The 24,552-nt window shown below is 42.9% G+C and overlaps 1 protein-coding gene across 1 annotated transcript in view; it reads right to left on the bottom strand.

Moving 5' to 3' along the window:
- Positions 1–24,552, bottom strand: part of TSPAN7 (tetraspanin 7) — a 94,133-nt gene that overhangs the window by 21,186 nt on the left and 48,395 nt on the right. The window lies entirely within an intron of this gene.

The following is a 24,552-nucleotide window of genomic DNA, read 5'->3' as shown; positions in this document are numbered from 1 at the left end:
CTTTGGAAAAAAGGAGAAAAGCCTCTCAGTGGTTTATTCCCCTTCTGCTTCTTAATAGATCTCTGATTTAAAGGGATTTAAGGAAATCCCTCAGTTTGTTGGGAGGTCTAAACCCCCAAGTGCAAGCTTGGCACACTGCAGAGGGGTTAGGACATTTCCACAAAGACATGCTGCAGATGCACCTTGGGTTGCAGCAGTGCTGGCTGGAATTTTGCTTGTGAAGAGGAAACACCGGAAAACTTCCCTACAAACCTTTTCATGACCTTTATTTAGCAGAGCACAAGCAGTGGTATGACTAATGCCTACCTCCACCCCAAGGCAAACCTCGTTTCCTTATTTTCAAGACACACTTTTCATCCCTATCTCTCTGTTCCATCACACAGTCAAGGGAACGATGAATGTACTGGGTCTCTGGTTTGGTTTGGTTTGGAGATTTTTTTTTTGAAAGCAGGAGGTACATGGGCAGACAGAAGACCAGGATATTGCTGCCATGAGAACAAGGCAGCAGGAATAGACACTGGTTTTGACACTCACCACCAGTACACACATCTTTTCCCTTACTCTAGCTCTATCTCCTTCATTTGACCCCAAGTGACCACACTGGCCCAATCCTGTGACCTGTGGGTCAGACCCAATAGGTGCAAAAGCAGGGTCATGTCGGTCCTCTTGCATCTGAAAGGTCCAAAAGGAAACTCAGAACACCTCTTCCAATACACAATCTCTCCCCAGTCTTCCCTATTCCCTTTCCACTGTAAAGTTCCCATTCAGGCCATGATCATATAATTCAGTGGTAAAATGGAAAATGATTAGGCGGATGAATAGATGGATATGATCAATACATCTTCTGCTGGAGATATACAAAGTATTTCAGATATCTGGGCAGTCAGAGGAGAGTGACTACCAACCTTTTGACTTTTAGAATCACCCTGAGCCAAGACTCACCACCCAGAGCAATTTTATTTATAAACACCTGCAACAGCCAGCACACATGGAGCAGGAGAGCAGCAGTCCCACTCCACCAGTGAAACTTTGACTTCCTATGGCCCCTGCAAGAATTAAGATTCTTCCTGGAAACGGTGTGACAACTACAGCCTGCTAGGAAAGAGTGTCACAACCCCACTCCAGATCCTCAGCAGACACAGAAGAAATGAACTGGCAGCTGCAGAGCCCACGATGCCCCAAATTAGACATCTGGAGCAGTACAGAAAAGCAAGCATTAGCAAAGGAAAGAAAAAAAAAAGGTTTGCTTCTAAAATGTAGCTGCCAGAGACATCCTGCCCAAATGCAATGAGCTATGGGAGAACTGTCAGTAGCTGCTCTGTGGAGGACTGGGACCCCATTCCCCTCCCAGCTCCCATTGGGCAGAAACGTCAGAGCATCCCCTTGAGCCTCAGCCCCATTTTATACCCCTACCTGTGACAAGCACAATGGGATCAAGGCAGGCTTGGCTTTTACCACCTCCCTCAAGTATCTCTGACTTTGTGGTGGCAAGATTGATTAAGCCCATGGAGCAGCTTCCAGGGGCTCACAGGTGCGTCAGGAAGCTTTGCTCTCTCACTGCTGCTGCTGGGACATCGATGCTGATACCCTGGCATCCCGCAAGGTCTCTGGGCATCCCCTTTGTCACAACACTGGACCCTACAGGTGACAGAGGGCCCGAGGTAGAGCCATACACATCGAACACAACCAGAGCCAGGTAGGTGAAACACACCCTCAGTGCTTATGGATGTAAAAGTCACAGTGTGGAGGGGAAAAGAGGAGTGGTGATTATTACATGATGAGGTTATCCAGCATTTTGTGCCATCCTGTCCTCTGGTGTGTTTAAGGGAAAACAAAAGAGAATAACACCCCAAAATACCGGGTTTCAAGGCCTGTCACAAACTTATTCAATGATTTGATTCAGAAAAAAAACTCTTAAGTTTTCCTTGGACTTTATACAAACCTTGGTTTAAGCAGTAACAGCCCACACCTGGATAAAACAGCCAAAGCACACGTCCATCTCCAAACAGACAACATCACCAGAGAGGGGCTCCTCCTAGCAGCCAGGGTGGCCCTGGTTTATCCATGCTTAGGGCCAGTTCCTAAAATCAAGTTTTGTGTCCACAAATGGGCTGGCAAGTGATTTGTGCTGGTTTTGGTCTTCTCTTTTTCATACTTGCAAACTGTCCCACCTCCACACTATTTTGACAGATTTTTCCTGCAACTTCTGTTTCTTTTCTGGGTTGTTTCTCCAGTCTTCAACATTATTAGAAAGCTGTTTCATCCTAGATTTCATCAAGGGTAGATCATGTCTTCCTTACAAAAGTTCACTGCAGTGGAAGCCCCTGGACTCATGTTTCCTCAACCAAGAAACCCGAGATGTAGCATTCCATAAAACACTATTAGGCCTGCCCTTCATTTAGGTCAAACATTTTAAAGGTTAAAAAAAAAAACAAATGGAGGAAGTATCCAAGTAGGGCAAGGACTGTAAAGACTACACACAACTAGAAATTGCATTGTTTAGCACTAGCAGGTCTCACATTTCATTGTGTCTGAGCTCAGGCTCGACAAACACAGCCCAGAAGCCCTTGACTGAAGAGATGGCAGGAAATGAAGCAGGTGGGCCACCTGGACATTTTCTAAGAAAAACTCCATTTAAATCAAGATGTATTCCCATGGAATGTTTTCATCTACGTGAATTGGATTGTTCTGGCTTTAAAAAAAAATCTGAGAAAAAACCCCTCAACCAGCTCCACCCCCTTGCTCTGGCCACGTGCATCAGGCCCAAACTTCACTGGCCACCCAAGCACTGTTATGCTCCCCTGCTCCTTTCCATCTAACAACTTTGTGTATCTCACATTTACCCTATGTAACACTGTATTGGGTTTTTGTAGCAAGATTTTGGTAGTGGGGAGGCTACAGGGGTGGCTTCTGTGAGAAGTTGCCAGAAGCTTCCCCCATGTCCAACAGAGCCAGCGCCAGCTGGCTCCATACAGATCCACCACTGGCCAAGGCTGGGCCCATCAGGGATGGTGGGAGCACCTCAGGGATAAGGTATTTAAGAAGGGGGGGAAAAAACTGCTGCACAACAGCAGCCAAAGAGAGGAGTGAGAATATGTGAGAGCAACAGCCCTGCAGACACCAAGATTGGTGTAGCAGGAGGAGGAGAAGATGCTCCAGGTGCCAGAGATTCTCCTGCCAGCTGTGGTGCAAACCATGGTGAGGCAGCTGTGCCCCTGGAGGTCCATGGTGGAGCAGAGATCTACCTACAACCTGTGGAGGAACCCCAGCCAGAGCAACTGGATACCTGAAGGAGACTGTGACCCTGTGGAAAGCCTGCACTGGAGTAGGCTCCTGGCAGGACCTGTGGACCCATGGAGAGTGGAGCCCACATTGCAGCAGGTTTGCTGGCAGCACTTGTGACCCTATGGGGGACCTACGCTGGAGCAGTTTGTGAAGAACTGCAGCCCATGAGAAGGACTTGTATTGGAGCAGTTCATGGAGGACTGCCTCCCCTGCAAGGGACCCCGTCCGTGCTGGAGAGGGAGAAGAGTGTGAGGAGTCCTGCCCCTGAGGAGGAAGGAGCAGCAGGGACCACATGTGATGAACTGTTTGCAGCCCTCATTCCCCATCCTGCTGCGTTGCTGGGAGGAGGAGGTAAAAAAATCGAGAGTAAAGTTGAACCCAGGCAGAGGGGAGGGGTGGAGGGGAGATGTTTACACAACTTGGTTTTATTTTCTCATTATCCTACTCTAATTTGATTGGCAATAAATTAAACTAATTTCCCTAAGTCAAGTCTGTTTTGCCTGTGACAGTAACTGCTGAGTGATCTCTCCCTGTCCTTGTCTCAACACATGAACCTTTCATTATATTTTCTCCCTCACGTTCAGTTGGGGAGAGCAGGGGGCACCTGGCATCCAACCAACCATAATCACACATTTACTCTCTCATCTGAATGGACTGGGGATTGTCAGCAGGACAGCAAGGCATAGACCACCAAAGTATCTCTCCTTGCTTTGTCCTGCCTCTCCTCCAGCATAGTATCACAGGCACATCCCCACCAGTTGCTGATTTCAGCCAAATGCAGGCTTTCTACTCCTTTACCTTCCTTCAACATTAGTGAAGATGCTTCCAATGTTATCTGCAGTATTGCCCCCAGTTCTGGAGCTGATTGGATGTGGTGAAAAAGTTCACATGCTACAGGCAGGCAGAAATACAACTGAACTGAATGTTAGCTCTAACTTCATTTTTCCAATTAACCATCAGCTTTTAAGATATGGCCAACAGCATTAAAAAAGTATATGTGCTGCAGCTTTGTAGGAGACAGGGAGAGTGATATCCTGATAAGGCTGGGCATTGCTGAAATCAGAACTAATGCTAAACACATACAGTTTCTCAATAAAAGGCAACAAAAAAATGCCTGTGAATTACTTCTTCTAATAGTGCTGGGACAAAGATTAAAATATCAAACCCCTTCTAGACAACAGCACCAAAATACGTGGAGAAGAGTATTCAGAGAATAACTTATGAAAGTTCACTATCTTTAATTCTGTCAGAATTAGGCAGGAAAACACTATGTATTCATTTAAACTGGATGCATGGCACATTCTAACAGAGTTTGTTGTCTTCATATCCCAAAACTCACAGAGCATTGGTGGCAGGATATAAAGGAAGCTGCTGCTGTAGTCTGAGATAGGAGATATGAAAGCTACTACACCTCACATCCACAGAGATTCAACACTAATTTAAACCCTAATTTATACACAGGACTTCCATATGGAACATTTAAAGTTTATCAATTACAGAGGTGAAGATAAATGTGCAGCAGTAATTGCTAGTTTATTTGTCTACATAATTCATGTCCTCCTCTTCATTACTAATGTCAGCTATTCTGGTTCCTAAGCTCAGGCAAAATAAAACTTGGAACCCAATCCTGATTGATATGGAGCACACAGCAATCCCTACTGCTTCCAAAAGCAGCAGGAAAAGCTCATCATTTCCCTGGACTGGTTCTTCATTAGCAGAACTGAGACGCAGGAGGGCAGACTCATTAATCAGGATCTCACTGTAGGTAACATTTTTCTATTTTATTTTATATTTGCAACCTTGCTAAATGAAGGTAAAATGTGTACAACTTAAAAAGAAATTCAAAGCAGCAGCAAAGAGTCAGACACAAGGAAAATAACCATGTTGTGGATATACTCAGCGTCTCAATTCCAATACTTCCTTTTCCAAACAGCAGCCTCCCTAAATTTTGGTAGAGGTACGCTGTGTCTCTGCACAGCTCTACTAGAAAATCTTCTCCTCAGCAGGCTGGAGAAAGTCTGTACATAAAATGGATGAAGCCAGGGGAAGGCAGATGAGAACGCAATCCATCTTGAAGCTGAAAGGCCTAGTGATAGGTTTAACAGGCTGCGAGGAAATGAAAGAGGACCAAAGCTCACAGCTAATTAGATCTTCCAGACATTTCCCCAAAGGAGGGAAAGTTTTTCATGAGGAAAACGTCCGACCTTGACAGCATCCAGAACAAATCCTGCGTTAAAAGCATGTCCAGAGAGACTTAAAAATAACTGGCCTACCTCTGAAAATTTTATAACTTTCCCAAAATAGGCAACGGATCACATTCAAAATGTTCTTGCTTTACAGCTTGTCAAGCCCTGGGAGTGGCTGGCTCTGAGGCTTCTGCCTCAGCCTCTGGGCTCTCATCAGGCAGGTAGGCAGGCGACTAAAACAAATATAAATCTTCTTTTGCACTTCAATGTCAGCTTTTCACAGGCAGGGGCAAAGCAATAAGATGCAATGGAACATGGAAATGCATGTAAGCCAGCAATACACCTGAATTCTCTGTGCTCACATCTGATGATCTTGACTACACCTGCAAACCCAACTTGGGTCATGTTTGCACAGGATTGACCTCTGCTGGAGTGAAAAAGAAACATAGATGACATGAGCTGTACTTTTAGAAGAAGGCAACTCTTTCATGTCCTTACCTCTTTTTAGGAGAAAATAGAAAATTATGCCCATTGACATAAAAAGCCAAAGACAAAACCATCACTAAAGGTGGAGTCACCAATGGTACTGCCTGGTATTTCCACTAAAAATAAAATTAGTTCCACTTTACAAAAAAATCTGATGATAGAAAGAAAAAAAAGTTTTCTTTTTTTTTCTTCTTCCTTTTTTTTTTTTTTAAATTCTGCCATAATCATACTCTACTCAGTGAAGACTCTACTACAGACAAAGTTGTAAGCCAATTAATAGCCATTTCTATTCTCTTTGCAAACTGAGAGATGGCCTGTAAAAGTCACTGTGTTAGGGGAAAACACTTTCAATGGCCATTCTGGTATGTAACTGTTCTAGTGTCTTCTAGTTCCTGATTTCTGCATTTTTAAATACATTCCCCCAGTACCTAATATGATTATTTTGTCCCCCTGTTCTTCTAACTCAGGCCCATCCCTCCTCTTCCTCTCCTTTACAGCCAGCTTCCCATCTAAATAAGATGGGAATATCTAAATAATTTTCTTAAGAAAAACCAGCCAAAAGCATTTAAAGAAAAAAAATGCTGTAAGATCAATTTTTTTAGATTACATTCCTTTCTATGATCCTTTGCCCATCTCACCTGGGTAGGCTTCCAGGCTTTGGGCTCAGGGTTTTCTCTTCCTGGTGCACGTGTGGGATGCCCAGCACAACAAGTCTTGCTTTGTCCCTTCGCCCCAGAAATCTATTTGAGTTATGATCCCTGCTGTTCAGCATCCATCTAATGGTAGCTTCTGTCAGAAAATTGATTATCCACCACAGTTTTTGTTGTTTCTGTCCAAAACTGAGATTAATGTGTATTAAAACAACTGGCCAATGTCCTCCCTGTGGAAATCATCACTGGGGGATACCAGCACATGCAAACCACAGCAATGGGGATGCTGCCTCTGCTCCCATGACACCACAGGGCCAGAGCTGAGTATCTAGCGCACCTGAGACAGGGGATAACCACCAGTCCTGCCCTAAAATACAGTGGAGGAGGTTTTGATTAGACACACGGATATCGAGCTTAACAGCCTGGTCTTGCACAGCTCCTTTCTGTAAAGTAAAAAGACTACTATTTCCTTTTTAAAAATATTTTTATGGTTCAGTGCTTCTCCTTTCTTGGTGGGGCACTACTACAAGCACACGAATAGTTGTCCTGAGTGAGCTGCCATCAGATTAAGGTCCTCAGAGGTCAAATTGTAGTGCTGGTAAAAAGGAAAAATTATGAAAGGAAAGTAAAATACGGACTCAGATGGTGAAGTGAATATCAATACCACGTTATCATGGAGTTGATGTGGCTGCTCACCACCAACTCTGCAGACAACAGTGTGTACCAATACCTAACTTTAATAGTGCCTCTATCAACAATGAGGAAGTAGAGGTAACTGATCTCTGAAAGAAAGGTCATTTTATGAACAATTCAGGTTTTTCCCAGCACTCAACCCATCCATACAATAACCGCACACTGAGGTCTAATAGCACATTTCTTGCAGGCTGAGGCAGAAATGACAACCAGGGCTGTGTCACTTACTCTGTAGGGAAAACAGAATTAAACTCACATAGAGGTGAGTGCAACCTTCTCCTTGAAACCAGGAGAAGAGGCCAGTGATCGTTTAATGAACAGCAGGGAAGAAAACATCAGAGTAATTTTGTTTGCTGCAGGATGAAGAATTGGATATGGCCCAAGAAGTCCTAAGAACACTAACAAGGACTGCAGTGGGGGGGACAACACAACACAAGAGCTTGAAAACCACCTTGAAGCATTGCTCAAAACTAATAATTTCTTTCTAATACAGTGGAAAATACCTATTCTTAGAGAGTTTTCCTGTAAGGAAATAATTAATTACATTGTAGGAACATTCAGGAAAAGTAAGGTCATTTGGGACCTGATCTCTAGGCTAAGACCATGCACATAATGAATGGTTATAATAAACAACCATATTTTATGGTGAATATTCAGCTGTATTACACCTTGTATTTAGAGAAAAAAAGTTGGAAATCTTAGAAAAATTAAGTTCTTTATCATGAGAATTATACCTATTTTTATGTAAGACACTTCATTAAATGAGAGAAAATATTCTGTTTTACAGTTTAGTCACCAGTGGCTCTATTAATTGATGTATCTTTTAAGTCAGCTGCAGACAAAAATGTGGTCATCCCTGGATAAAAATAAAATGCAAAAAAACCCATTTCTGCTGGGAATTTTCAGACCTAATTTCTTGAAACATAGCTTTAAATATGCATGACTGAACGTCTGAGGAAAAAGAACTTACAGAGTGGAGACATCAAAAGCAGCATCCCACTCTGCAAGCTAAAGCACATAATTAGAGAAAGGAGGTGCCTTCAGCCCCCGGCGTTGGCTTGTGGCACACGCTCGGAGCCCTGTGGCCACTCGCTCTTCCCGAATACTGATTCATCCCACAGCTCCTACACATGGCAATTGTGGCCACTTGTGAAGAAGTTGCAAGGCAGTCCATGGCCACCAGAACAAAAACTAGACTAGTGAGGGGCAAGCCTGCATTAGACTGAGCTATGGGGGGGCACAGGTTGTTTCCAGAGAGCGGCTGAATGGCTTTGGCTTCAACCTGCTCAGCAGCCGAACCCTCTGCAGAGATGCAGCCCCCTCTGGGCAGGACCAGGAACCTCTGGGAACCTGTTTGTTCAAGCCATGATGGAAGTGGGACTGGACCTCACCCCCCATTACCCACACATCCTCTGCTGAGAGGTCAGAGACAGCAAACAGTCACAGCCTCTCTTGCCACAAACTGGGTACACAGAGCTCAGTTTTCAAAGGCCAGCAGCTGGGCAAAGGCTAAGGCACACTCCTAACTAGAGAAATAGTGGTTGTTTTGAAGATACTGCAGAGAATAGAAGGAACTAACTGATTATCAGCAAATTGATATACCCACAGAATATTTACCTGTGAGGTCTAAAAGGTTTTGGAAGCTTAAATGCAGCAGCTGTCCCCCATACTCACACTTTCGAATCCCTGCAGTAGCAATACACAATGATGACAGAAATGTTGTTTACACAGTATAACGTAGTTTGACCTAAAACTTTTTAAAAGAGTTCTCCAATTTTACTGAGATGTGAGACTTCAAAAGATAAAAAAGGAAAGATAAAGGCTAGATGTTTTGAAACAGGAGTATCACCTATTTAAATACTTAATTGCCCCTTAAATGCTCTTGTTGTTTGTTTACCTCCTAAAAAATCAATGCAAAATCTGAACTTCTATAATCCCAATGTGAACAAAGTAAAGGAGCAAAATGCAGCACTCTGAAAATTAGCTTCTAGTGCTATCCATGTCCATGAGACTAGCACTATGTTCCAAGCCCTGCCGGCACAAGTATGAGTTAGACTTCAGTTGAAGGACTGTCTTGTACCTCGGGACTGATCAGGTAATTTCAGTGGATCAGTCAGCAGAGGAATTCCTCCCTGCACATGCTAACAGTCTTCAGACATGCAGCAGCAAACTACAGCATCATAGTGCAGCAGCTTAAACCCAAGTGAATCATCACAACTTCTTCACCTCTCAACAGGAGTAAAACAAAAACCAGAACATGCAATAAGCACACAGTGACCACGTGGTGCAGTGCATCCAGCTCTAGAGAGGAAGAAAATATGATGTGTGCATCCTGAGTCAAATGTACGAGGAAAAACCACACTCTCTTGCACCAGCACACAAGTTGGATGACAGCAGACACCACAAAAGTTGTCAGAGTACATGCAGTCAGCAAGATTCTGCAAAATAGCTCTGAAGGGGAGCTGCTGCAATGCAGTTTAGGAGAGGAAGCTCCTCGAGGGAATTGCTGCATCTTACCCATCTAACACACCTGCTTAGTCAGGACGTGGAAAAGGTATTCTCCAGTGCACCACCACCAGCAACGTGCCCGGGGGCAAAGGCACCAACCAGGCCTGCTGGGCAACCAAAAACTCTTGGGCAGATGCAGAGCAGTATCAGTCCATTTCCATCCTTAGCTAGGCACCAGCCTGCCACTGTCCATATGGATATTATATTTCTGTAATCATGACTTTGCTGATCTTACACAGCTTCTGCTTATAACGAGAGACAGTAATGACACCCACAACAGCACAAGACCCAGCGTGATTTCTTGCTTTGCTGGCTGCGGGAACTGGAAGAAAAGCAGAGCTATCACAGTTTGTTTATCTGCTGGCCTTGCAAAGTTGGGATTTAGCAGTAAGAAAACTTGAAAAAATTAAAAAGAGATTTACAAGCTCATTAGTCACCGCACACAACGGGAATGGTGTGAAACTCCCTCAGAACCATTTTCTATTTAAGCAACTACAGTCCTAATAACCTTCAGAAAAAGCTGAATATGGCACTGAGGTGTGCAGTAATAGATATGCAATGAAATTCTATAGTACCAGATACAAGGTCATGTTGCTGGGACCAATTCCAGCAGTTTCAAGCTCCTAAATTTGCAAATAATACGGGAGGAAAAAGACTTCTGAATGCCAGCCGACCATGATGAGGAACCACTCATGGCATACACAGAGAGGAAAAAGGCACATGCAACCCAGTGGTGTGTTTCCAAAGGAAAGGAATTTCCAGAAGAGGCTGTGCAGAGGCTGCCACTGCACCAGTCATTGGTGAACGCCATTCACAACTCTGTAATGCAGTCTGCAGAGGGAATAAATTCCATCATCTCCATTCAAGAAAGGTGAGGCAATACTGCAACAGGTACATGGAAGCACTCCCGGGATGACAAGGCAAGGCAGATTCTCTGTAGCAGAAGGCTGGACACGTGGCTTTCAAAGCCTTGTATGAAGTGGGATAAGGAGGGGTGAGGGGATATAAACCTGCCTGTTAAGGGGATTACACACCAGGGACAAGAGAGAGCTGTTTAAGCCACAGGACAGCTGAGCTGGGAACAAAGCGGGTGCGCGCTGGCCGTGAATGCACTTGGGGAGGAAATGAGAGTAATGAGGTTGGGAGCAGCCTCCTCCTCTCAGAAGATAGAGGTGGGAGGGAAGGAAGTCAAGCTGACAACACAACCTCAGCCTGCAAAAGATGACAGCTGGGCAGCTTTCATCCCTTCATCACAGGAGAGGGGCTGCTGGGCAGCGGCACAAGTGCAGAGCTGGGGGGTCCCACTAAATACCTAATTGGCTGGAGCCTGTGAAGAGGAAGGTGGAGGACAGGGTGGATCCGAGCTTCCATCTGTGCAGTGCCAGGCTGTCTCTGCCAAAAAGGTCATCAGCTGCAGCATTAACTTCAGTTCAATCCATCAAAAAATCAGCTTGGGAGCACATGTAATGATAAGGGGTTTGTTTAAAGTTTAACAAGGATTATATTATTGCAACCAAACCCCTAAAGTACTGATCCGTTTTTATGGAAAATCACTGGCTATTTACCATCACCTAATCACACTCAGAATGAGCTGAGAACTGCCACTCTTACTGTGGGACTGCTGGTTCTTTTTTTGTGTTTGTTTTTCTGAGAAGGACATATTTCTTTCAAAATTAAGACTTCTGGCTTCCTTTTCTCCTCTAGCATGAGCCATGTTTCCTCTCCAGCTCTTCCGGGCACCGTGCTGCAGTGGTCTCTGGTCTGCTTTTGGAAGCAGTGCACTTATGGTGGATCCCCATTTTGTTGCTGTACAGCTCATGTGGGCCATCATGAGAAGGTAAATGTCCTCGTTACAGGGTACCCAAGTCAGTCCTTCAGAACCAGTGATGTTCTCCATAATCCTCTCTATCTGTACTCACCCACACCTTGGTTACTGCTCCTCCTCCCAAACTCAGGCAGCACAGTCAAGGAAGCAAAAAAAAGTAACTAAACAAGGATAAGGATGGCAAAAATATGGTTTGTTCCACTCTAAAATAACCAAGTTTTGCCCAGTCAAGGTCCAGCAATCTGTCTCTGTGTCTACACTACAGTTTTCATATTGCTCTGTTGTTCATTTGTGTACAGATCTGGTTTACACATGTCACTCCTGCTAAAACAGCCAAAGTCAAAGCCAGAAGTTGCTTTCAATATTCAAATGCTTTTTTAGAGAGAGGAAGGAAATATTTGCCCCAAATCCCAACAGGAAGGCATTCCATGGGTCATGATGTGCAGATGTTCTGTGAACTCTCCTGCACTGCTGGGAGATGGATTTAATAACCAAGGTTGTTCTCTCTAGTCCGATCCTCCCGGCAGCTAAAAGGAGGAGAAAGAACGCGGATTAAATTCAAATTTGTCAGTTCATCCAGAGCCCACACAGTAGACAGACACCATGTGCTGCCGGTAACTAACTCCTAAAAGTTTTTTAAAATGTGTGTGTGCATTTTCAGAACACACAATCCTTAAAATCAGCACCTGCCTACAGATAAATCAGACACAAGCACCCCCGAAAAAACCATGTGGGTGTTGGGGCCTTCTGTGCGAGACCAGCTGCCAGATAAAGTGACCAACAACTCCCTTCTTTGCAGGTTTAGCAGGGATGCAACAACTTTATCTGCAAGCAAGTTGGATATTCCAGGAGGTGATGCTCTGCTCTGTGTGTGTGAAGCTATGAGACCAGAATATCCTTATCCTCAGTGGAAAAAAGATTTCTGCTCCAAAAGGTGGCTGGAAGAAAGGGGTAAGTGATGACATGGCAGCTTCAAAGGACTGCAGAAAAGAAGCTACAATTCCCTAACATGCTCATAGCTTTCAGTACAAGGTTGCAGTGAACTTGTAGTATATACCGTCTTATTAAAATACAAATATTTTCAAGAAACAATCATGCTCCTCACCATATATTATAAATATTATTTCAAAACAGTTTATGACCTGTAACCATTCACCAAAACTCCCTGGATGAAATCAAAAGAAACAACAGATTTGTGTTTTATATTATATATAAACATATATATAATATATATATTATATATTATACATATACATGTACTGATGCTTAAATGGTTGAGATACAGTAGTGCCTGCTTAAGGGTATTTTACTTGTGTATGTGTCTGAAAACAAAGGCATATTTCTCACATATAAGTTTGTTTTTGCTACACATTAGAGTTGCCTAATTAAAAACTAACACCTTTGAGTGTGACTGACTGTACATGTTTTCATGGGAAAAGAAAAAAAGTTTTTTATCTAGGCTGGACTCAAACTGCTTAATTCCAGCTGAAACAAAACCAAAAGAAGTCAGCCAGAGGAAGAACAAAAATTGAAAAGTTTCAACCCAGATGTTTGGTTCTTAAAAAAACCCAACAACAAAGAACACAAACCAAAACAGTACATTAAAAAATATCAGATAATCACAATACCAAGTGACACTACCAGATTGCTGATAACACACATGTAACTATAGTGCTGGTTCTTTAATGCCCTTTTGAAATACAAACTAACCTGCAACTTTATCCTCCATCAGGATGGTGAGGCCATCAGGAAAGCTTTCTAACCACAGTTAATGTTTTTTGCACTCCTCTTATGTTTTGGTGTGGATCCAGAAGCTGTGGGACACATGCAGGATTCCCTCATCCCATCCTGAAGCTTGCCACAGCTCCTGTGGGAGCACAGGGACAAATACCCACGTGATTCCTGGCTGAGCTGCTGCGAATCCCTTCAGAAGAGCTTGGGAGGCAACGGCTGCCGCTTCCATCTGCAGACCACCCATCCCTGCCCACGTTCCTCCATCTGGTCTGTAAAACACCCTTTGTCAAAAACAGCAAAATACCTAAAAACTGAGCAGGAATGTTCCTGTTACTTGAGTTGCAGTGTGAGATTTCCAAAAGGGATGGGTTATTACTATTGGGTTTTAAATCGAACTATTAGATTTCTACATATAATACTTGTGGCTCACTTGCTGCTTTCTCCTTCAAGTTTTCTTTTCTTAAAACAACTACAACGATGACCTAAATGACAGATGGACCAAATTGTGCAGGACTTTGCATATCTTATTGCTATGAAAGATGATTCATTCTTAAATATTTTAAGACTTTTTTATTCCTGTTCATCTCATCAGCTCTAATCAGGTTTTGATATACAGTTAACGTACTTAGTAACCAGATCTGCAATCAATGCGAATAAATGAAGTAAGTGGATTGTTTGAATGAAAGGAGAGAGGAGGACTTTATCCTGATCCCTGGCTCTGGCACTCACAGTTTCAGAGTGCAGCTTGCAAAGCCTTTCTGAGCTGGTCAGAGCAGGCACTGGAAAGGCAGAGGGGAGCAGCCATCCCACTGGCTTTTGGTGCCGCTCTTTAGTCCCTCAAGCACAAGATAAATTCCCCAGAGTGAGAGGAGATGAGGTTTGTTCTGCGTGGCAGCTCTTCCAAGTTTCCTTTAAAGCACCTGTAACTACAACAACTGGCCGAAGCCTCTCCGTGTGCTCGATGCTGGTGCACTTCCAGTGTCCCTGGAAATAGGGCTAATAAAAAACCCCTATGTTTACACACAGCAGAGGAGAAATGCATTGAGGAAGCAATTTAATTTTCAAGCTTGAATGGAAGTACCGCAATTAACAGAAAGAAAAAAGACAAATATAAAAAGTAGGCATTAAAAAACCTGTTATATGTTTTAGAACAGCAATTAAAGGAAACGATTCAGAGTAGAGTGCCTGTTGCAAAGATTAAAGAAAACTGCCACCTCTTTCTCAAGAAGAATTACAGTTTGAAGGGAGGTTTCATGCTAGAATAATGGTAGTTTATTTGCAGATATTTAATATTTATCTTACCAGCATTCATATTAGCAGTAAGGCAAGCTAATGCTACTGTTATTATGCGCATCAAACTGTTTTATTTCATTTGACTTGTTGCTGTAAAATTCATGGTTGCACTGTTGCCAGTTGATCTTATCCAAGCCTCATCTATGCTCTTTAAAGGTTCCAATTTGGGGAACCACCTACTAATGAGAGAAAATAGAAAACATTAAAAGACTGAACATCAGCCCCACAAACTCCTAGTTGATTACTCTTTTACATGCATTTACCAAGCTTTCCTATTTTACTTCACCAGCTCTTACTACACACTGCCAGCAGCTGTCACTAAGACTGTACTGTGACTGGCTCCAGGCAGGGGTGTAGCTCCCAGACTTGCCATCCTAGCTGGCTGTAGCTGATGCTCACTGTTAATCCAGGATGACACACCAGCACCATGGTGTCCTACCAAATGGGCTGCTCTAAGTTTAAGTTATCAGAGCCTGGCAGACCTGCAATGTAAGAGTAGCAGTATCAGCAAGGAAGATGACAGATATAAAGTTGCTACACTCACTCACATATAAAAAAAAAAAAAAAAAAAAAAAATAATAATAATAATAATAATAACAATAAATACCTAGACACCAAACACTGTGGGAAAAGACCAGACATACCTTTTCCACTTCAAGTTGCCAACCACATTATTAACACACATAACAGTGTCATCATTTCCAACCTCTAGGCATATACAAAAGGAGCACATCCTCCTATGTAATGAACAGATAAAAATAGAAAGACCTGCATTTTAATATAGATTATATTGACAGGGGGACCTCATGGCGTCCAAGCGTGCCAGGCTGTTGGGGAACCCTCCTGCCTGAGCTTTGTTGAAGTCAAAGCTTGGGAATCACATACTTTCCTAGGATTCACAGGGAGAAAATTAATGCTGCTTCAAGCTGTGACAGCCCTGACAATCAGCTCCAGCACATTCTGCCTCTTCAAAAATGTGTTATTCCCATCTAACTGTTACCAAAACAGAGTGCTCCAAAATCAACCTCCAGAGGAGACAGCACAACCCAACAAGTAAAAGGAACTTCTCTGAGAGAGGCTATACCACCACTGGCTTCCTCAGACTGTAAACTGTTCTTGGACTACAAGACTTGGCCTACAGGTGTAGATTAGTGCAACAAAACGCAGTGTAAGAGTTCATGGAAGTAGAAGGTGATTTTATTTTATGAAACTCCAAAGCTGATTTTACTTGCTGATACTCTCACACTCAAGTACTCATATGCACCAAGGCACGTGTCCAACCAACTAGTCTGGCCAGGATCACCAAACCACAGAGGCCAGGAGATGCTGGCTGCCCTAGTTCACACAACATCTCTTTCATTCTTCTCAATGGGACATAAAATACTGGTTTAGGGTTATCTCCATTTAGGTGTGTTCAGAATATCATTCAGAAACTTCTGCCTCATTATTTTGCTTCCCACCTCTCAGAAGTCTTAGACAAAAATTCCTGAACTTCAGGGTTCTTTTGTTTTCTTTATTTGGGCATCTTATGACTCTAGTCTTGTTCTTTGTCTTATCTTGTCTTTAGGTCAGGTTCAGTTTTCAAATGATAGTTTTCCTTTCACAAAAATGGCCCATGTAGATTGGCAAGTTAGAAGGTGAGGATGTTCCCACAATACAAGTATGTTGCCCCCATTATACATAAATATTGTTGCCAGCACACTTCTAAGAGGTACTCTAAGATACTCGATGCTTGGGAGAAATTTAAACTTATCTGTTTCATGCTACAGCTGACAACAGAACAGCCAGTTACTGAGAGAGCAAGAACAGAAAAAAAGATAAATAAATATAGGAAAACATAAACAGAGAAAAAAAGTATAAATAAATGCAAGCAAAGCAAGTCTTCAAAAACAAACATTCTCCTGAAGAAAATCAGCTGAAATTTGTTATCTGGATCAGCCTGGGTAGGTATTCTTCATCCACCAATGAAAAATAAACAAAACTGTTTTAAAAAGGCTCTGTCAATTTTCCCTCATCATTTTTCATATTTGCCTGCTATTTTGCTCCATCTCCATGGCTTATAGTCCTCAGAGGTACCTGGTCATCCCCTTCCAGAGATGCTCTTGCAGGCACTTGGGCTCCACAGTGTGCAAGAAACAACTGGATGTGGCACTTAGTGCTGTGGTTTGGTTGGCATGGTAGTGTTCAGTCAAAGGTTGGACTTTATGATCTTGGAGGTCTTTTCCAACCTTAATGATTCCATGATTCTAGGTTTGCTCAGTTCTAAATGCCAGTCCAACACAAAGGGAAGCCAACAAAAAAACCGTATGGAAGCTGCCATATATTTCAGTACCTTTACATCTCTTCCATTGAGGGACATTTAAACACTGCTGGTGATCTGCTGAGGACAGAAAGGTAGAACAGAACAACTCTTTTCCACTACACTGTATTACTTCCTTTCCTAGATCGTATAAAGAATAACTAGGAGTATCCTTTGAAACAAAGCCATGCTTAAACCATAATGAAAAAAATATGCTTTCTACTCTGCCCTCTCCCCCAAAAGGACCGCTCAAACAAAGCCAAAATCCCTTTTGTGCCAACATGGCTAAGTAGCTGAACTTACTTTGATCAAATGTGCTGATAAATTCAGATCTGTAAGGGCTTCTGAAACACTGATTTGCGCTTGTGCTGAAGATGTGTTGAAGAAAATATTTCCTCATATAAATGGCTATTTTAATGTCAACACAAGTAAATACACCCCTGATGCATCATTACAGGAACTGCACTGTTTAAGAATGCAAATATAAGAAAGTAAAACCTCTTAGAAAATGTAGATATCATTTTCACTGTCCAAACTGATAAAGTGCCAACATAAATGGAAAACAAGGGCCTACCTATAGAAAATAAAATAATATTCTTGCAGCATCTACCATCATATATACCACTGGGCATGAGCTGTTGCCTTCACTTTTTGGAATGGTTTGGCACCTGGGAACAAGCCATCAGACAAGTATTATCTTCATTATTATTTCTTAAACTCAGAATGTCCCATCAAAATACAATAATATTATGAAAATGTTCTTTTCAAAACTTAAAAATAGCATTAATTTTCAAATCCACATCACCAGTGTACATCTATAGCAGCATCATCTGCATTACTGCAGCTAAATGAAGTAAAAAAAAAAGCTTTCTTAATTTAAACTGATGTCCTTTTTTGACCACACAAAAAAACCAAATTAACATAAAAATATTTTTTTCCAGCTTGTTTACTTGCTTTATCAAATGAAGGCACAGAGGTAAGTATGAAGTAGGATAAAGCCATGTAGAAACCAAAGCTCACTGAAGCTTAGTTATTGCAAATTAACCCAAATAACTCTTTCTGAAAAGCTGATTCACTTTTTATACAACAGAAATACTTCTGGAACCATCTGAGTTCCCTTCAGCAAACCTGCTGACAGAGCACCACGTGGAAAACACAAAAAAAGCTGTACTGAAACAGCCCGATGATAAAGGAGCTGGCAACACAGGGAAAGCTGCAATACCTTTTGCCAATAGGAGTTATTAGAGAAATTCTGCAAGCAATGGAGCTGCCTTGTTTTTATGAGTGTTACAAAAAATGAGGAACATCCTAAGGAAAGTTTATTGGTGATAAAAATGGCCAGCACTGTCACACAGAGGAAATGGAAGCGTTTCACACTGAAACAGAAGGAACGTGACTAACTGTGTTATGTTCTGAGCATATGTACACAGATCTCTGACATGCTCAGGTCTCAGTCATCAGGAATTACAGATGAAAGACCTGTACCAGCTGCTCAGAAGGTGAGCATTAGCTACAAATGCAAAGCAGGTATGAAAAATGCTTGCATGAAAAATGCAAATGACGTACTTCCACTAGGCACACGGAGGTACAAGTGCTACAGAACAAAGCACTGAAGAAATCTCCTCTGCAGCATGATTCTGGCTGGACATATTCAAATATGACTTAATGAGCATGAAAGACCCAAAGAAATGCTCAGCTCTTCGTCCTCCCTTCCTTTCCCACTGTATGAGGAAAGAACAGAAGGATGTGACTTGCTCTGGTGAACACAGAGATACCTGAGAATAAGTCCAACTGCCTTTGAGCTCAGCTTCCCTTGCTTACTGCCAGGAAACTGCATGGGTACAAAGCCACAACTGTATTGTTTCAGGATAAACTTAGATGTTTAGCCCCTCATACAAATGAGTTTCTGAATAGCCTTTCAACAAGATTTGGAGGCAACAGCCTAGTTATCTCTGAGACGGAGTTTGGTCTGTACACAAAGGCACCAGACACTAGTTCCAGTGGTAGCAGGGAGTCAAGTTCTTTCCTCCAGGAGGCACTTTCCATCCTGCATTTCTGCAGTTCTAGAAACACCTGCATTCTACAAAATACATGTTTATGTAAAGTCTTTTTCAGTGTTAAAACACACCAATAATCAGTCTTTTAACCTGGCTGGCTGCCCCCCAATCCCAGCTGTCTGACCAAAAATTAACACAGAGAAGAACCCAAGCCCTGCAGTGGACTAAAGCTTGAAGTGGTCCGTACTGCCCAGGAGCTCTGGTGATGCTGCATTCAAGACGAACAGCAGTGAATGCCCACAACACTGCTTGGCTGATGAGTCTAACATATGTATTTCCTGGGAGCAAAACCTTGAAAAGGAACACAGTGGGTGAGAGAAATCAAGCTCCTATCTTTCTTTGAAATCTTCATCAGAAGACTGAAGCTTCTCAAACTCCAGTGTGTGACCCCACATCTGGGTCACTGGTGCCCACAGGGAGCCTCCACGAACACCACAACTGCTGCAGAAATCACCGTTTCCCACTTAGTAGACTACAGGTCACTTATTTTAGCAGATTTTAGGTATCTAAACTCTAAACCAGAGTTAGGAGTTCCCATGCCCTCTATTTCCTTCTTTGATCTCCCAGTCCAAAACCACAGCATTGACTTTGGCTGTCAACACTACTAGAGCACGAAGACTGTGCCAAGAATGGGCATCACAGGGCAGAACATAAAATACAGAGGCAGCAGCTTCATAGCTACTATAAACCAGATTAGCATGGGTTGTAAAAAAGCCCAGCATGCAAATAGGGAAATTTCAAAAGCACCAAGATATTCAGAAGAGATAATGCAGTAGAAAATAGGTACCCATTTTCCAAAGGCTGTCTTTCATCTCAGAGAGGTCCAGCAACCAGATCATCTGACAACTCCAGGACCTATGTGCATTTTTAGGAACCTAAACATCTTTGGAAATGTGCCTTTACAGAAACATCACCTTTCCTGACCACTGTCATGCCAGCATTGATCTGTCCCTTCTCTTACACCCCTTGACATGTGTTCAGTTTTTCCATTTATACCATCTTAGGCCAGCAAACCAAAATATTCAATATTTCAACTCCATGCCCTTAGCCTTTTAATATAGATACAAGGTATTTACAGTGGATTTTTAATGTAGATGTGTAACTAAAACACCAGTGGAGACTGTTGCTGTAAGGAAAAGATCACATTTAATATACTCTGCAAAGAACATAAAATCAGTGACATTTTGACCACCAGGCCTTGAGGAATGATCTGTACTTCCCACTCACAGAGCACTGGCTGGTGCTGGGCTGATGCTGAGCAGATGGCTGCAGAGCAGCTTTTTCTGGCACTAAGCCATCATATTGTTTTTTTCTTGCTTGTGCAGGTAGGGTTATTTATTTATTACATGGCCTTAGATAGCTGCGATCAGGTCATGATGGAAATGCAAACACACAAACAATAAGATGCTGTTGCAGTTGTGAGGGGCTATTCATGATCAAACTTTGATTTTCTGCTGCCAATTTTCCATTTACCACCTCTCGCCTAATAAAGCCTTCCCTCCAGCTTATTGTCTCTCCAGCTTACAACTGCTAATGAAATGCTCAAGTGTTTCCATGGGGGCTGATATTAATGTGTTTTTCCTAGGAGTTTTCTTTCTTTATGAACAGCACCAAGGATGTCAGCAAAGCTCCTGCAACCATTTTTATTAAGCACAAAGGTTAGGATCTCAGACTGATTGGCGTAAAGACAAAAGAGTCTTTAATTAAAGATCTGTAGCAGTGAAAGGGATTAAATACAGATGAAGGATTATTAGATGCTAATTTTCACACAATTGTTCAGAAGATACATTTTTAGTAACTAATAAGATGCCCATTTTTATAAATCAGTTCCTCTAAAAGTAGTAACTTTTATTTTGAACTCTTCCTGTCATTAAGCTTCTCACAGATGCTCGTTTTCACATTGTATTTGAGAAAAAAGCTGAACAAGAACCAAATACATGTGAACTAAAGTAGAAATAAACCCCATTTGACTCCAAACTAAGATCCACACAAATTATGCTGCACAGAATCAATAACCATTCTGCTTTTTGCATGCATATTTAAACAGACCTAATCCCATACATAAAGGCGGCAGGTTTAACAATTACAAGATAATTGTCGCACAGACTTTAGATCAGCCAGATGTCCAGAAATATATTGTTAATCTCAACTGTAGTTTTACCTTCAAAATTACGCTCTATTCTATCTCCTGCCCCCCATGCCTCATTTTTAAATCCTTCCATTATTCACTCCATAGCTTTTTATTATCCTCCCCCTTAACTCAGTGTGATCAGTTAAGTTCCAGCAGATGAACACATTCTCCATATGAATCAGAAATCCAACACAACCACAGTGCTGCATGGTATTTACATGTAAAGTGGTAAATCTTATAAGAAGAAAATTAAAAAGACATCAATTTATACTTTGCATTAAGTGGATCAGACATCTCCTCTCTCCCTTCCCCCGCTCCCTCCTACCCCCCAAAGCTTAAATGACGACAGCAGCACTTAATCTTTTTTGCTGAAGGATGCTAACTGCACTGGGCTATGTGTACTGCTCTAAGTTTGTTGGTTATTAAATACTTTTTCTGCTTGGTTGCTTTCAGGCTTAGAGTCAAGTTAAAAATAAATGAATACAATGCAATTATTAATACCCAGTTGTGAACCAACTTTAAGCATTTAAGAGGTAGTGAGAGAGTACAGTAAATATATCCTGATGAAATTTATGTCCTTTATTTCAATTTAGAGGTGATGGACAACAAAAATGCAACATTTCTAATGACTGACATGTAGCAGGGCAATGAAAGCTTAGGAATGCTCTATGTAATGGACCTGCTTCTAAAAATATTTTGATCAGAACTAATCATGAAGCCCATACTCCTTTCACCCAATATAAACTCACAGCTAAACCTGGTATGTTTTGCTCAAATAGCTTTCTCCTACAAAACCCCAGATCAGTATATTCAAATGGCTTAAGGCCCAGCTTTGGTTCTGGACCCTGGTCTGGAAAACAAGAGGGTGTTCCTGTCCTCTGCTCCCAGGCCAGCTCCCAGGGGGATTGTGTTTTTTTCCACAGTCACCTCCTGGCAGTATGGAAGCAACATGAGTAAACATTCCCCACCAACAACTGCCCACCCATGGCCGTGCCATGGGCAACCCACCAGACTGCTTTCTCCACCCACCACCTCTTCCCTCTCCTCTCCCTCCTGCCTCTTGGGAAGAAGGAAGCAAGACAAAACCAGCACATTTTCTAATGCACAAGCCTAGTTTCTTGACAGCATCTCTTTTTGATGAGGAGACAACAGACATGGGGCAGCAGGAGAGAGGCTGCGAGTGCACCAGGCAACACCTGTAAGGGAGAGCACCTACTGCTCCAGCACATCTTGTCATCTCCAACACTGATGGCCACCAGCAGGACAATCTCAAAAGCAAACCACAACACAGAACTGCTCAGGGCAGCAGAGTGATGAGACACAGGTGAGGGTCAGAATGACCGAGTCAGATTCTATGGAGCTGCAGTTTGGGCTGCTCCTCCTGGAAGGAATTGCCTTCTTCAGGTCATGCAATGGTCCCCAGGCCAAACAGATCTGACCAAGGCCTCAGATCCTGGAAACTGGAGACTAAAACCAGGCTTTGGTGGGTCGAGTGAGCACATGACAGATCCCGCAGATAAAGGAGCTACACTGGGTGACTGAAGATAATAAACTGATGCTGCAGCCTTGCCTGAGTTCTAGAGGGCACTGCATAACCTGGCAAGGCTTCAGTGACACCTCTGCTCAGCCAAGCATTGCTGCACAGCTCCCACGCCACCAGCTGCACAGGCAGGTGAGGCTGAACAAACCAAGGGAAAGCATCACGACAAAGGATAAAGCCAGAGGAAGGGTAACCTACTGGCCACCTCCCTCCCAAACAAACCAAACCAATACAAAGCAAACCCAGAGCAGTGAGACCTGAGCCTAAAGACAAAGCTGTGTGGGAGTGCCTGGGCATTTCTAATGAAAGCCAAGACGTAAACTTTGCCTCCCCACACGAGGGGCCCCAGCTACATAGGCACACTGATTTCCCTCAGGTGGAGGTGGGAGAACCTGAATGTGGGCTCAGCCTCCCACCATGCAGAGCACAAGGTCCCGGCATGGTGAGGTCCTGGGCAGGGACGATGGAAAGGAACACTGGTTCCCTGTTGGGCTCCCTACATGAGGTTTTAACAGCAAGGACATCAATGCACAGGGAGAGAAGTATTAAGGCTGTTCTTCCGTCAGCCAGGGAATAAAAGACAACGGCCTCTTTCCTCTCACTTTTTGGGGAAAGAAGGAGACAGGAGAAAGCAATGAATGACGAAGGCACAGCATGCATGTGGTGACAATCACAGCCATGTCTCCAATACCATGCAATTCTCCACCTCACACCAACCACCGGTACCCGCTGGCTCCCTGGAACAGAAAGCAATACAATTTGCACTCTGCTGAATAGATTCCTCAATTCCTTTTCGAGGTATCTCAAGTGACAGTCATTCCTCTTATCGCAGCAAAGCACATTAATAGAATGAACATTACCCAAGGCAACTGTGTTGATTTTTTTTTTTGGAGGAGGAGCCCATGTCAGAGCATGAGGGACACTCTCAAGAAGGTATAAAATAGCTCCAGGGATGGCCAACAGGACACCTATGACTATAGGGGTGCCTTCGAGAAGGCTTTGGGTTATTCTGTAAAACATAATCCACGGCAGGAAGAAAGTGAAGGGCAGAGGGCTTTAAATGAAGAAGGCAGGTCAGTATAGCTGCAGTGACACATGCACAGGCAGTCAGCTGTGCTGCTAATCAAGTATCCTTCACCCTCTTACAGGTGCTGCTTTATATCAAAAACCATCTATAAATCTTTTAAATTGTGGCAAAGCACATGGAGAAAGATGGAAATGACAGTAATCCAAAGCTCACAAGACAGTGGTATCACTCCAAGGTGAGATATGAGCTGAGTCTGTCAGCTCCAAGCTCTGATTTCCAAGTAACCATACAGGTCTCACACCATTGTCCCCATGGCTGGGAGTCACCACCAAAACTTCCATTTAGCAGGAATGCTTAATGCAGCATGGACTTGACACAATAAAGATGGCTGCAATTCAGCTGTTACATGATCAAAATACATGTTTTCAGACAATGGAGTAAGCATGTTCATGGCCAGACTGGTGTTTGCATTGTGTCACAGAAACATGGTGACACAATGTGGTGTTTCTTGATAGGTTTTTGTAGCTACAATCAAGCTTTTTCTTCCTCAGAGAAACAGAGTAATTGAAGCCTTCTCCACAGCTCCTCTTTCACGCCTGAACTGAATTTTCTGAAAGCTACACCTGTGCAGCAGCTTTTCAGCTTAAGAAACTTAAGAAAAGTGCCCTTTTCATAGTCCTCTTCCTCCTTACAAGGAAAAGCCCACTCCACTGCTCCAGCACATCACAACAGGCTGACCAAAGACACCACTGTCCATGCAGCAGTGTCATCCTACATTTGCTTCCTGGAACATGATTAGTAACTCAAATGTTTTTCTGGAGGCCTTTCTCTCTCTGTG

Source organism: Neopelma chrysocephalum, unplaced genomic scaffold (genome assembly GCF_003984885.1).
Source record: "Neopelma chrysocephalum unplaced genomic scaffold, ASM398488v2 Primary Assembly neopelma1_76, whole genome shotgun sequence".
NCBI classification, from domain to species: Eukaryota; Metazoa; Chordata; class Aves; order Passeriformes; family Pipridae; genus Neopelma; species Neopelma chrysocephalum.
The sequence above is the reverse complement of the archived record's forward strand: the minus strand, read 5'-3'. Positions and strand labels throughout refer to the sequence as shown.